The sequence below is a fragment of the Meleagris gallopavo genome, chromosome 2 (genome assembly GCF_905368555.1).
Source record: "Meleagris gallopavo chromosome 2, MGAL_WU_HG_1.1, whole genome shotgun sequence".
NCBI classification, from domain to species: domain Eukaryota; kingdom Metazoa; phylum Chordata; class Aves; order Galliformes; family Phasianidae; genus Meleagris; species Meleagris gallopavo.
Genome location: NC_139405.1, coordinates 79,868,630 through 79,883,922, shown reverse-complemented (window position 1 = coordinate 79,883,922; position 15,293 = coordinate 79,868,630). Strand labels below are relative to the sequence as shown.

At 43.1% G+C, this 15,293-nt stretch overlaps 1 protein-coding gene across 6 annotated transcripts in view; it reads right to left on the bottom strand.

Moving 5' to 3' along the window:
* Positions 1-15,293, bottom strand: part of FILIP1 (filamin A interacting protein 1) — a 105,690-nt gene that overhangs the window by 25,311 nt on the left and 65,086 nt on the right. The gene's annotated exons all lie outside the window — the stretch shown is intronic.

Below are 15,293 nucleotides of genomic sequence, written 5' to 3'. Positions count from 1 at the left end.
CCCCAGGTGCGTAGTGAAGAACCCACAACAGATATAGAGTGATCCAGAGTGTATGAAGAGCTGTTCTCCTACCATCGAGACAGTGACAGCAGAGTGGGAAGAGGGTGGAAAGCAGGTAAGATCTTTGGGGCACTTTCAACTGAACTCATATATAGCCCCAAGGTCCATGGAAATCCAGCACAAAGCTACCTCAGAGATACTACTCCTATAGCACCCTCTTCTATCATTACAACTCCCACACATTTCTTCTGATGGGATGCAATGACTTCCACCTGCTTTGGGGGCTGTTGAGATGATAAGAGAAGCAGCCTGATGAGGGTAGGATGGGCCAGCTGGCAGCTGGTGGGGGCAGCTACCCATCACCTGAGCCAGTCTGCAGTCACTCACATGGCTGTCATGCGGGAGCCCTGGGAGGCCTTCCCTCATACCCACCTCATGCCACCTCAGACCACCCTATAGCCACTTCAGACCCAACTTCATGCCCTTCTCATATCCATCTCATGCTCGCCTCATACCCAATGACAGAGAGAAGATGGGTGACATCAGGTCCTAGGGCAGGGAAAGTCATGAGCTACATTTGTTTTGCTTTCTCCTTCCTATTCACCAAAACTTAAAGCCAGCTAGCAAAGAGACATGTGCTCTGGAATTGCTATGGAACTTGCTATGGAACTTTTCAAGCTGTTTGTCAATTTATCTGACATCAGAATCTATCAACGCTGAAAACAAATAAAACTCGTAAAAAGAACAGTTGTATTTCTGGTGAACCTAAGGAGAAATTTTTGTGGCTATCCTCCATGCAAAATTAAAGTGCAAAAAAAAGCATGCACTCTTCGCTGCTGAATTAACTTCTGAGAAGTTAATTATTAAAGCATATCAAAAGCAAATCAACACTCCTGCTGCTTCAGAACTACATGACAGTTCCAAAATGATACCACGGGAAACATTTTCTTGATCTAAAAGGATGCACAGCTTATCTTACATTGTAATTTCTTCTCCTCTTTGCCAATTTCTACCGCTGACGTTGTACAAACGGAAATTTTTCCACCTCCCCGACCTCCCCACCCCGCTCCAAATCAAGCCATCCACACTGACGCCCGCATTGCTCAACCTGCGGCTCTCGGAGACCAGAAGTTCCCGGTGTACCTGCGGGCTGCATCCCCACCTCGGCACGGTCCCTGCAGCTCCCTCGGCCCGGCCCGGCCCGGCCCCCGCTCCCCGCTGCTGCCTACATCCCGCAGGCGGGCGGAGCGCGCAGGTACGAGAGCGCCGGCACCGCTCACGGTAAACACAGCGAAACGACAGCAAAGATAGTAAAAGTAATGGAAAGGAAAAGTATGAAAGGAAAAATAATAAAAATGAAAAATAACAAAAAAAAAATAAACAATAAAAACGAAAATAATGGAAAAAATTAAAATAAAAAGTGTTAAAAAATAGTAAAAATTAAAGATAAAAACAATATAATAAATCGCAATGATCTTACCTTATAATTAGACTTTTTTTTTTTTTTTTTTTTAAGCTACCAAAATAAATCACCTGCAGCCACCGGGCAGCCCCCGACGGCGGGACGGAGCCGTGGCTCAGGTCTCCCCGTGTCCCCGCCGCGTCCCCGCCGTGCCGCTCGCAGAGGGCCGCGGCGCCGGCCGGGGCAGAGAAGGGGTGGAGCGGGGAGGCGGCGGCCGTGCCGCGGGGCCGGGGCGGCGGCCGCGGGGCGACGGCGAGAGCAGGGGGGCTGCGAAGGGAGGGGGCCGCCCTGCCCGCCCCCCATGGTGGGCTCCGGGCGGGCTGCGGGCGGCACGGCGGCGGGCGTGTGGAGGAGCCCGCCTCGGGCCGGGGCTGAGCTCGTGGCCGCCCGTAGCAGCGCGGGCCGCGCTCCAGGCCCCCCTGCCAGAAGCCTGTGCCGGAGGAGTTCGCAGCCCCGCCGGGCGGGCGGGTCGTAGGCGAGCGATGGAAAAGCGCTCATTTGATGTCGGCGGGTGCTACTTGACCTGAGCTGAGCTACTACGCACAGGAGAGGTTCCTCGATTCAGTCCCCGCGTTCCGTCGGTACGGGGCTGAGCTGCAGAGCAGCTGATGGAGGCACGGAGGCACGAAGAAACCCTCTGGGGATTTGATGCACGTGCATATTTGGTTTGGGAAAATCGTGCATAGCAGCAAGGCCAACCGAGATTATGAATGAGGTCTGAAAGCACCGTTCTGCCAGATCCCTGTGATGTCTTCAATCGCCCTTTTTGTTCCCAAAGTGACACAAAGGGATTTGGGGATTCCCTCAGTTTTCCTGATAGCTCCATCCATTGGCCACGGTCACCTTTCCAGCCTCAGCAGGAGAACTGGAAACCACTCTGCTCTTCTCCTTTTCACTCCCCTTCTCTCTTATTCTTTGCTCTTCCCCTTCTCACTGCCCACCCCCTACTCTTGGAAAGCCTCCTACCCCAAATCGCTGAAAGCATATCCCATCAAATACAATTATCCATAGAAATGGGCCAGCGTGCATTTACATTTTGGGGAAACTATTCAATTCCTTTCACTACTTTTCCTTAGGACCCTTGTCCCTCTCAGAATGCTGGCTGAGCAGCGTTCATTTGCAAAGCAGGTGCTTGACAATTGATTCTATGCTCACAGTTCGAGGCCCTATTTTCCGCATGCCCATCAGACTGCTGAGCACAGTTGCAGGTTTCTGAGTAGGAAACAGAAACTCCACCCGGTGGGGGCTGGTGGGGACACTGGCGGCAGGGCGCTTAGGACATGACAGTTGGGTCCCAGTCCTGTCTGCCTCTGAACCCTGGCACATCCAAGCCCCAGCTCCAACAAGCTGCTGAAAATGGGAGTTATGCTCAGTGTAAAAATGTCATTATCCATGTAAATCAGCTTCATGTGACTTTACAAGTGCCGTGGAGGAAATGTGTCACATGAGCTCAACAGGGGTCAAGTCACATTTTCCAGGGAAACACACATCAGTCTGAATCACGCCCTCCCTTTCCATCCTCCCCTAATTTTATGAACTAAACACTTTCTAGAATGAAGCAACTTTCTAGAAGCTCTGCTACAGAGAAATTGACGCCTCCTGTATGCAAAGCTGATGCATCCCAAAATATTTCTGTCGCTTTAGTGTCAGAGGAAAGTTTCTGCATGATACCCACATTTGATTACACAATTAGAAATTATCACAGCCTACGTGCCTCAAGTAAAGGTTCTGCTTAATCTACTTACCCTGTCCTTATGTGTTTGTTTTTGCAGACCTACTAACTGTTCTGGTAGAGCTATACATTCTTTAACAAGGGAAAACTACACATACACAATGAAAAACACTAAAATAAATATTCACTATTGTAATAGAACAGTGTGGCATGTAGAGGGATCACAGTTTTTTGACCCTTAAGATCATCTACATAAATGTCTGTGGCATGAGTTTCAAAATAATTGGAAGCAGTATCAGGAGGGCAGCCTCAAGGCAACCTGCTCCCAGAAGCACTAAGCACTCTGCAAGCAGGTTTCAGAGCTAGCTACCTGCTGGCAGAGGGTTTGCTCCACCACTGCTGCTCCTGGCTCAGATCCAGACCTGGCTGGTTGCAGTCTCTGCACTCCCTGCACAGCCTGTCACAGTCGTGCAGCACCCACTGCTCAGTCCTGGCCTCCTCCTCACCACTCTACTCCATTTCCAGCCCTCAGCTCTACCAAATCCACAGCCTTCATAGATGTCCCTTCCTGTTGGCCCTAGCTCTTCTTTCTTCCTTTCCAGGGATGTCAAGAGGATCTTTACTCAATATTTGTATTAGCAGAGGAGTTGTGTGTCCATAGCAGTCAGTTTTGTACAGATATGATTTAAAGATGGGAAAGCCACTGCAGATTCAGACCATTTTAAAAAATCTGACCACTCACAGCAGCCATGTGACTCCTGTCCGTACCACACACCTCAAGGTGTTACCTTTATCTGTCACCAATTTGGCAGCAAAAAATCAGCAGCCAGAACAATAATATGCTATGAGAAGACCAGAAGGTGACTGAAGGCACTACCAATGTCCTGCCTGGTAAGGGACACATTAAAGGTAATACCCAGAGGATGGCTCAAAGCCTGTTCCAGTCTAAGCCACCACCCTGGTGCAAGCAGAGTCACAAGGACACCAATGACATCCTCTGCAGGATGCCAAGTTATAAAACTGACTGATTGAGGTCAGAAAGGACCCTGGAGATGTCTAATCCATGCATGGGCTGAGAGCAGGCCCAGTCAGAGCAGCTGGCACACAGCCTGCTCCACTTGACTCTTAAAGACCACTGTGGATGGAGACATCAAAGACTCTCTGGGCAATCTGTTTAGGGCCTGACCAGCTTCATGCTGAAAGAGATCTTGATTAGGTCAGATCACAGAGACAAGGTGACATATACCATACATATTGCCTCAAGGTAGTCACCAGTGACACCTGTGACCATCAGCAATCCTGAGAAGACACTTAGGACTGACCACCAGCTCTCCAGCTTACTCTCTAACTCAGAAATAAAAGCACATGAAATGAGATGCAGACACAGAAGTTGTCTGGATGTGAGCCGACAGTGCAAGACAGTGCAGAGAAAGTAGAGCACAGTAGTGGCATACCTACAGTCTGCACTAGCTATGTTTGCACCATCACCAGGCCAACCCCTCCAGGTACCCAAGACAACAGCAGCACCTGAGGTACAGAAGTCATCTTGTAGGATGTCACAGTGAAGGTCAGCTAGACCTTCAACCTCCACAGCTTTTCTTTCACTGGGAAGACACTGTCCAAGAACTGCGTTCCTGAATAAAGCAGTAATTGCAATATTGTGGGACCAGACAAGAAAATCACAAAAAAGAAAAGCAGGAGAGTGAATAGATAGGAATTCCAAATTCCTGCTCACCTCTGAAAGTCAGAAATTGCACTGTGCATCTGGCACAGTCTCTGCTATAAAGGAGAGTAACTGGGAAGCAAAAGATGGAATTGGTTTAACTATTTAATGATGTGCTAATAGCCTACACATTTCTTTGACACGTTGCTCTCTTTAAAATGCACTGAACTGTGCACAGCAATGGATTTTTCTTGTAGATTGTAGAGGCTTGTAACCAATGATAGCCTTATTATAAAATTTTCTGTAAGCAGGGCTTTGTAATCCTTCCAGGGACTCCCCTACTCTCTGTTGGCTCTTTATCTTCAGTGTAGCAACATATGTAACATTTCTGAGGAAGGCAGCCCTTGCAACTCCCTCCAAGTTTTCTAATATGTAGCAAAAAGCCCAAATATTTCTATTTGTGCAAAACAAAACACCCGGTTCATGCTTATACACATAGAAAAGTACCCACTGCAGCTTGCCAGACTGAAATTTTTGTTCATAAAACCCCAAGCTGAAAACTTTCCATCATTACTTTTCACTTTTTCATTTTTGGTAAGTTAAACTCATCTGGTTAAGGCAAACCTGTCCTCCACTTTCTATTTATCCAGTTGCCTGCTCTGAGTTTAAGAGATATGAATTCAGTACCATTTTGATAGAATGTGAAAACTCCAAATATTGAGGGAGAGCAGAGGCTGATGTTAATTTGCTGCTAAAGATGATACCTTGTGCCTTCTGAACACAAATAAATAATGAACATAGAGGTAATAAATTCTTGAAACATGACTTTGTAGGAAAAGCCTGAGAAAAAAAGTTTTCAAGTTGGACTCTGCTGTTATATCTCAAGCAATATATTTTATACAGCTTACGTCATGCACACTAAAAACTTAATTTGGTGAGCTACACTGACAACTGGCTTTGTTCACCTTTGTTCTTATTTAAAACAGGTTGTTCCATGCAGCTGTTAAAAAAGCCATGCACGCACACACATGCACACACATTCACAGAAGGGCTTTTTTATTACTCCCCAGATCTTTCTAAATATGTAATGCTGCTTAGATTTAAAATTCTTTTTCTCTTTGCAGCACGAGAATTGCCCTACACCAGGATTTGCTGCCTTTTATGGAAGCATGATCCAAAAGTTTAACAAAAGCGATTCTGGCTTTGTTTTTCTTCTCCACATTTTTTGTCTTCTGCTTTTCTACTGTCATCATATTTGTGTGTATCATCTTGGTATCTGGGAAAGATCAGTATCTCCAGTATTGCATATGTGACTCAGATATTTTACTAAATAAATAGAGTAAAATTAACTACTTTAACTATTGTATGATCATTTGGTGTAAGCCAGTTCCGGGAAGACCCGGTGCCTATAATACTGTACAGTAATACTGTGCCAAACAACATGATTGATACGTGACTGCTGCTTTATTTTTGCTACATCTTTAGATGTGATCTTTTTCCATCTTTACCTCTTCATCATCTTCCTTCCATCTGCTGTCCACCCATCAATCCCTACTGCACTCTACCTTCCCCAGCACCTGGTAGTAGTGTCTGGAGTCACTGTGACAGGGGCTCATGCATGGGAGGAATGTTTACAAGTAAATGAGCGGAGAGGCTTAAAAATCTAGATTTAGGAAGCATCATCGTCCATGTAATTGCATGCACTGTGCTAGCCAGGCTTGGTCCTAGGCTGCACTGTCCAGCAGCCAGGCAGCCTGAGAAAAAGAGTTTGCTCAGGTGGAGTCAGTAGAAAGGATCTCTCCTTCAGTGCAGGGTCTCAGATTTTCTTAGAAATGCAGGCACTGCTTGCAATATTTTGTATTACATTTTGCCACCTTAATCACAGTTTGACAGGATAAAGCAACATGCGCTTATAACAACAGAGAGAAATAAATCATCTCATAAAGATTCCTTTCTGATTTTTAAACATGAGCTCCTGCGAGCTCCATAATCACTGATTTATCAAATAATGAGTTCTCATTAGAAATTTCAGATGCTGTGCAAGAGTAGTTGGCTGCTGCTCTTATGACTTAAACTGAGACTGATAGATTTTAACATCAGCACTGAGTAATCCCAGCTGTCACCACATCTTAATATGCCATGTCCCGACTGTCAGTCTGAAGAGCTATGAAGGTACTTCTGTTACCATTCATGTCAGGACACTCAGCTTTTGCCCTGATCACAAAGGAGAACACACCTGCCCCCCATATCTGTCTCACAACCACAGCTTTATTCATGCTTTTTGCCTGTGTTCTGGAGTTACATCATAAATGGGAAGGTGGGGGAGAAGTAAAACACAAAATTCTTTCATCTATACAAAACTTCTCTAGTGCCATATAGCTAAGTCATACACCTCATGCATTTCTTAGGTTTGCTACTTGCATTGCGTCTACTGAGAGGCAATTGCAGCGGAGAAGGAAAGATGAGAAACCCTACATATAAATCTGATTTAGGGACAAATCTATATTTTGGTCACCCGAATTTGCTGCTTCAAACCCTTGGAAGATCTGTCATCTTACCTGAGCTCCACATCTCCATTAGAGGTTATCTGGGATGCCTGATAACACATACTTTTACCAGACAGCAGTGTAGGGAGACATGGGCTGACCACAGCATTTGCTTATGGATGGGAGCTATAGGTTCTTCCACTGGAAGGAAGAGTTGAAAGGGACTGCCTCTAGAACCAACACCTGCTAGCTGCATTAACAGCTCAGGAAGTGGCACACCTGGTTTTATTCTTTTCTACTTTGCTTTCCTTGCTGCTTTAAAGTGTTACTGGATCAGGCAAGCATACTGGTAAGCCTGTGAGTCTGGATGCACAGAACCCATGGGCCTCCCATCACTCTAGACCTATTGGCTGTATGTTCACAGCGATGTTAGAAATCTATGTTCAGGATGGCACAGCAGTCCAGTGACAAACAGGGGCAAGATGTTTTCCCTCAACTTCTCCACAGCCCACATGCTCTCCCCAGGACCTTCTTCACACCTCAGGGCAGCTGAATGACACCTGGCAGGGAAGGGAAGGTGGCATTGCAAGGTAGGAGGCCAATCTCATACAATAAGCCTGGATCACAAGCTGCTGCTCCCTCACAGAATCACAGAATTGCAGGGGTCAGAATGGACCTCATGAGATCATCAAGTCCAACCCCTCTGCTAAAGCAGGTACCCTACAATAGGTTGCACAGATAGGCATCTAGATGGGTCTTGAATATCTCCGTAGAAGGAGACTCCACAACCTTTCAGGGCTACCTGTTTCAGTGCTCCATCACCCTTACTCTAAAGAAGTTCTTCCACATGTTAGTACAGAACTTCCTATGTTCAAGTTTTAGGCCATTACTCCTTGTGCTATCAATACACATCCCAGAGAAGAGCCTGGCCTCATTCATTTGCCTCCCACCTCTCTTCAGATATTTATAAATATTTATCAGATCCCCCCTCTGTCTTCTTTTCCCCAGGCTGAACAGACTTTCCTCATACAGAAGATGCTCCAGGCCCTTTATCATCCTGCCTGTACTTGCCTTACAACATCTCTTCCATCATCTCTGCATCACCCTCTGAATAACTGTACCACTGATGTGTCCTGGTCTCACTGATTGCTAATTGTGTGTTTATTGACTTTTGACTTCCACTGATAAAATAAGATTGTCATAAATGCTTATCATCTTAAACAAATGGAGATAGGAGTTATATAAAAACATAAAAGAAATAAATATTGTTGATGATTTATTTTGCTGAAGAGCAAACTCTTATTCAGAAGCCATAATTCCACTGAAGAAATTGTAGTATGTAATATATTCACATATATATAATATTACATATTTCTAAATGTATACTTTTGTGGATATGTGCAGACATGCACAACATTTTTAGAGCTCTTACTCAGAGTCTCATTTAACCCACTGATCAAGAAGAGCTCTACTGACTTCAAAAGAATTGCACCACTCCCAGCTTTGTGCTTATGGAATCCAGACACAGGCTGGTGCTTTTATGGATTAGTTACTTTCTAAGAGCCAAAGAAGCTGGATGGAGAGAGCTCAGTGTGCTAATGATGGGCACAATGCAATAGTGCCTGCAAGCAACAGCAAGTTGTACCATCAGGACTTGGGCTGTCAGGTGAGGACATGAGCCAGTCACACCAGGACATGGGTGACTCTATTGAAGGATTAACACAAAGCACGAGCTCTGCAACAACTGCAAGCAGTAGCACTTTATTCCCCCCTCCACCAGAATGGACAGTGTTCTGACCCTACTATTTTTGGAAACCAGGGTTGTATTCCATCCAATCATTTGCAAAATGAAAAAATGTTGAAAGCTATGCATCATTCTAAAATGAATTAAGTCACCAGGAAAAGCCTGGTATTGAAATGATGAAAAAGAATACTTCTATCCATTTCTAATTCTTCTGAAAATAAACATTCTAAATGAACTGTAAGGGAACTTTCATCTGTGATATACATACTTGTCATCAAGAGATACCTTTTCACCTATGACATAATTGCTATCATCAGAGAAGCACTGCTGTCACTCTGCCATAGTTTAGCTTCATTTTCTGCTAATTTCTTTGTCTTTTCTCATTAAGGCATTTCATATGTAGCTACTATCAATTATTCCCTAACATAAGCAACTGGATAATAGAACTGTGTGAATAATTGATTTTTCAATTCCATAGCTAAACAAAAAATTCAACAAGTAATTATCAAAGAAAAAGAAGGGGAAAAAAGCTTTATTTTTCTCTCTAATTCAAGTGAAAAAAAATGTTTCATGTGGATTTCAGTGAAACATTTGCTCATCTTGAATGAGACTTTTCCTTCCATCTCTGTCATTTTAAGAAAAGCAGCAGACTAAGAGAAAACTGGCACCACTCACCAAACCAACAAGTGAGATGTCTTCCCTTTCCAGGAAATGCAGATTCCTGACTCTGTAACTCCCTGTGTTTGGGAAATGTGAATGCCCAGGCACTGACCTGCAAGGACATTCTCACCCCCTGTGTGGAAAGAACTCAAAAGTATGTAAGTGATTTGTAAAAGGAGAACACTGTTACCTGGGAAGAGTGGGAACATATCTCCTTAAGAGATCAGAGGAGGCAGTGTGACTGGGATGGCATCCTCCAAGAGCTGAGTTCAGATTCCATCAAGGTTTGGATCCCCCAATCCAAGTGAGCTGCACGATCACAGCATCATTTGATATGCTCTTTGAATAGTCACCAGATTTCCTTTGGCACTGTTTGTAACAATCTTCTTATAACTAAAAGGGCCTTTGTAAAATAATTTTTAAAAAAATAGTCTGAACACAAACCATGGCAATACAGTATTATCATCATAGGTGCTTTATAAATATGAGCTGAATTATACGTTTTGTGTTCTACATTCCTTTTTCCTTACATTTACTTTGGAAATTTCACAGGAAAGTCTAGTTTGCATCTCCTTGTTTGTTTTTTTTTCAATTCTGCATTAAGATTTTTCTTCGTATAAGCCTTAAAAGGAAATGAAATTGAAATGGCGCAAGTATAAAACTAATTACTGCTAGCCTTCACTGTTGTTGCCGTGCCTATAATCTACCAGCTATTATTTGTCAGTGGTTTCCAGAGGTCTTAAATAACATTATTGCCTCATGGTACTTGGCACTTAAACTCACAAGTAAAAAGGACTTCTGCCAAAAATCTCTTATGGCTGACTTACATAGATATGAGAACACAACAGGAGCTATGCTGCATCATACTGGGCCTGTTCATTCCCAATACTGTGTCTTTAATTATGGCTGGGGAGATGAGACCACAGAAAGGACAAAGGCAGCGTCTTGCTTGTGGCTTCAGCTCACCCTAGTGGCCCCAGCTTCCTCCCAGGTAACTGGGATTAATTCAAAGCCATGGAGATAGCCTCTATTGACTATCTCCACTGTTCAGAATCCACACTTCTGTGTGAAAGGAGGACTAATATCATATGAAGAGGTAAAATCACTTGTTCAGGTACCCAACAGCAGTTCTAACATTAAGATTTCAGTTTTAATTAAACCTCTTTTTGATCTTAGGAACTCCTCAGGTGAGAACTTGAGTCAGTTTCTGTTTCCCTTAATATCTCTGTAAGTAGCCCTGTCAACTATGCCAAACTCACAGAGATTCACTTGAATCCATTTCTCTCCTAGTTCTCTTCTTTCTACCTCCTCTTCACCACTGCTCTTGGTTATGCTATGTTCTACTATTTCAGTAAAATTCTCACAACTGCAAGGAAAAGATACTTGAGACCCTGCCTTTGAATGACAAAAAAAGAGGTAAAAAGCATTGCATCTGTTTAGGGATAGGAAAGCTTCTATATAGGCCTACTGAGGAGAACAGCCTGCAAAATCAGGTGTAAAATTAAGGTACTTCATGCGAGTTAATGGAAGTTATTTAACTGTGAGCAAGTCTTGAATGTCTGTAGGACATTAATTTACATAGTATGTCATATTCTTTGCTAGTCACTCTGCATATCTCTGCACAGGTAAACTTCCATTTAAACACAAAGCAAATGTTCAACATGTTCAAGCCCAAATACCATTCTAGCATATATTTATACTTGTAAATAAGTGGTATCTGTATAAAAAGTTTTAAATCTCAGTGAAACTTAGCATGTCCACTGAAATCTGTTTCTAATATTTCTGAATGAGGAAGCAATTTTCCTAACATGACCCCAATTCAGATTTTGTTTTCTTTGTCTAAAAAAACAACAACCTAAACAGATGGCCTCAATGGAGCTGTGAGCTGATGTTTATTTCAGCAGTATAACTCTGAAAAATGCCAAAGGCCCCTTAAATGTTGAAATTGTAACCTATTGCACCCTGGACAGTGTTTGGGTCCATGAGCAGATTTTGAATGAAGTAATTTCCCTCCTCCCCCCCGTCTGACCCTGAAAGCATTTGAATTGATGATTTTAGCAAGCAAACTTGCTAGGAATAATGAAAACTACATATAGTTTTGTATAATAATTCTCTCTCAAGAGCTGTGAAGCTGATGCCTACTTAGAAATAATTTTGGAAGAATAGCTGAAACAACACATAATGCTTTTTTTATATAATTCCAGAAGTGACTGAAAGACTGGACAGTTTTGAGGACTATCCAAGTGTGAAGAGATGGATTTGGACTACTCCCAGCTCATGGCAAGCCTTGCATTGTGTAAGACTCAAAATACTTTCCCATTGTTTCTTCACAGTTGAATGTGGCTGTTTGTTCTCTCATTTTTAAATTACCTTTGGAGCCATTTTGCTGGAGCCTGGGACAAAATTCATTGGTCAAAACACAAACTTTGAGTAAGTCTCAAGGAATAACAGCTGCTGCCTTGAAGTCAGCTAGAGCTGTAAAACAGGACCTGTAAAATGGATGACCTTCAAATTTACTTAACTGTGCAGAAATGGTATTTGTCAGTGCCAGTTTTTTTTTCATTTATTTCTTCTAGTAGACTACCACAGAATCTGTAATCTGTGATCCTAAGAATATATTGCAAGGAAAAGAATAAAAAGTGTTTACTTTTGTTGTTAAACTGTTGTCCCTACATTATAAGATTAAAAGTTTAGAAATGCAATTACTGAAAAGTAGACAGAGAGTGACTCAGTGCTTTACCACAGCCAGCACTGTGCGGTAAGATGAGTAACTACCGTAGGCAGTGGTGAATTCCCACAGTCCCATTGGGCTGGCTTTCCCTTTTTTTGGGTCACAGTTTGGAAACCAGGACAGAGAAATAACCAACAGATGAGAAAATCTAGTCAGAGTATGAACATGGCTAAGAATTCTTGGAAGAAAAAAAATAGCAGTGAAATAAATTTTTTTTTTTTTTGTAAATAAACTTAATTTCCAGACTTTAAAGGAACAGATTACACAGTTGCAGTTTAGAGTCTGTGCTGTCTGTTTTCACTATGTACCTCACCCTAATATCTCTGTGTGGGGCTACTCTTATCACAGAATTTGGCCTTAAACTAATAATCTATAGAGATTTATTAGCCTTGAACACTTCATACCTTTGACTTGATTTTTCTTTAAACAAGTAATTGACTGATGGATGTTCTGTTCTTTTGTTTTTCTGCCAGCTTCATTATTTCAGTCTCAATAAAAATCAAGAGAAAATGCAAACTGGAAAGTTAATACACACAAAATCTCCAAGTGATTCCACACCCCAGCCTCTCTACTTGCTTGGGTCCAGTAAATAAAGGGAAGCAAAATGCCCAAGTGCTCCACAGAGAAAGGCTTGGTGCTGCCGTCTCGTGGGAAAAGGGAGAAGGGACACTTGGGCAATAAAAGCAGAAATGTAAAAAGGGAAAACAAAAGAGGATTTTCTAAAACTTGCTAACATCAACAGTCCCATTTTTTGTTTAAAGACGGCTGTGCGTTTTATTGCTTGCGGATCGCTTTCCTTTGCAGGTGATGTGGGCCCAGAATTACATCACCAGTGGAGCAGCCAAGAGCATCCTGGTGCCAGGATGACTGAAGCTGAGAGGAATGTATTATCACAGACCGCAGAGGGACTCGCCAGTGCATTCCTTGCTGGGGGTGCTGCGATGGGGGAGGCAGAGAGGAGATGATTTTACGCAAAGGCTGAAAGGAAACTTTGTAGAGGAAAGATCTGGGGTCACAGTCCTGCTGTCTCCTCTAAGCAGATCTAATTATGGCTGTGTACTTCAAAAAGAGGGTTTGACTAAAACCAGATTCAGCAGGGCACCGCTCAGGGAACACAGAACAAGTCCCCTCAGCTCTGTCTTTGAGTAAAACGCAAAATCCTCAGTGCACTGGGAGCACAGACACTTTGGTTGTAAAGAAATACTTGAAGCCACAGCAGGAGAAGCAAGAATGAACTTAAAAGCATCACTGCTCATGTGAACAAGTGATATCAATGCATTCATACAAACAATGCTAATGTTAGACATCAGGTGTGCATTTACTGACAGACTGTGGGATGCAGTAGAAGACTCAGCAGTTTCAAGGACAATGCAGGAAGTCATCACATCATAGAATCACAGAATGGTTTGGGTTGGAAGGCATCTTAAGGACCACTCAGTTCCAACACTCTCCTTTGTGCAGGGCTGACTTCCACCAGCTCAGGCTGCCCAGGGTCCCACTCAACCTGGCCTTGAGTTCCTCCAGGGATGAGGCATCCACAGCTTCTCTGGGCAGTTGTGCCAGGGCCTCATCGCTCTCTGAGTAAAATATTACTTTCTAACACCAAACCTTAATTTCTCCTCTTTTAGTTTAAAACCATTCTCCCTTGTTCTATCACTATTAGACTGTAAAAATGTGGTGCCCTTTCCACTTATAAGCTCCCCTCAAGTACTGGAAGGCCACAATGAGCTGTTGCACACAGCACCCTCAGTAAGCTCCAGCAAAGCTTTGCTGCCACATGTCACCATGGCTGTGACAAGCAATATCCCATGCCTCCAAAGGGAACTCCCTCCTCCCTGGTGTCAGAAGGCTTGCAGACTTTCTGCTGTCCCACAACACTGCTGAGGCCATCTCGACCATAGGTGTCTCTTTGCCACTAAAATCAAGAGGAGCTTTTCTGTGCTTTTAGTAGGAGCAAAATAAGCCGTCAACAAACTAGATTAAAAAAAGACTACAAGATAAATTGCTCAGAGATAGGCACCTGATTGTCTTTTAGAGTACAGCCTTAGAGCCACACTATTTCAGTTTTCAATACCTACAAAAATGCAAAGGAATCCTGAACTCTGTGTACAACTAGCAAGCAAAGGTGAGGAGTAGAGGTGGTTCAAGACTATACACTAGTGAGTAGTTTCCAGTCTTTTCTGGCTTTTCTATCCTGGTGTCTGGACATGGGACAGAGGGAGGAGGACATGGGAGGAGGACCCTAAGGAGAGAAGAATGCACACACTTGGTTTTTTGCATTTTGCCACATGCTATCTTCTTTCTCCTTGGTCACTACTAAACTTAATGTAATTTTTCCCATTTAGTGCATTGAACAACATGGATTAAGTAGCAAACATCAGGTTTCTATTGTCACTCAGCATAAGCCAGAAGCACTGCAATTCTTCACCTACAGTACAGAGGAAATGGCAACTAAAGCTGGGGGACTTGGATGCTCTTAAAGATCTGCTTTTAATACAAGTTCAAACTCAAATTCTCCTTTTCATTCCTGTTTTTCCAAAAAGAAAAGTAGGGTGTGGGAAAACTGGAGTTTAAAAGACACAAAAGAGCAGTAAGAGTATGAAAAAATGCCCCTGGGGTTAGGACTTGATATCTTTGCAGTAGTAATGTGAGAAAGAAAAGTTCTAAATCAATTCATTGAAGGATATTGGTTCAAAGCAAACAGTCTATAACTTAGGCTGCTTAATGGTCTTCAGGAACTGGAATAATAAGAAGGCAACAACTGACAAATTAAAGTGAATTTTAAATGTAAAGAGAAATGTAAATGGTATTTTAACACAGCTTTTACTTTTGCAGCAATTTAGTTGCCTGTATCTCCACACATACACAGATATTC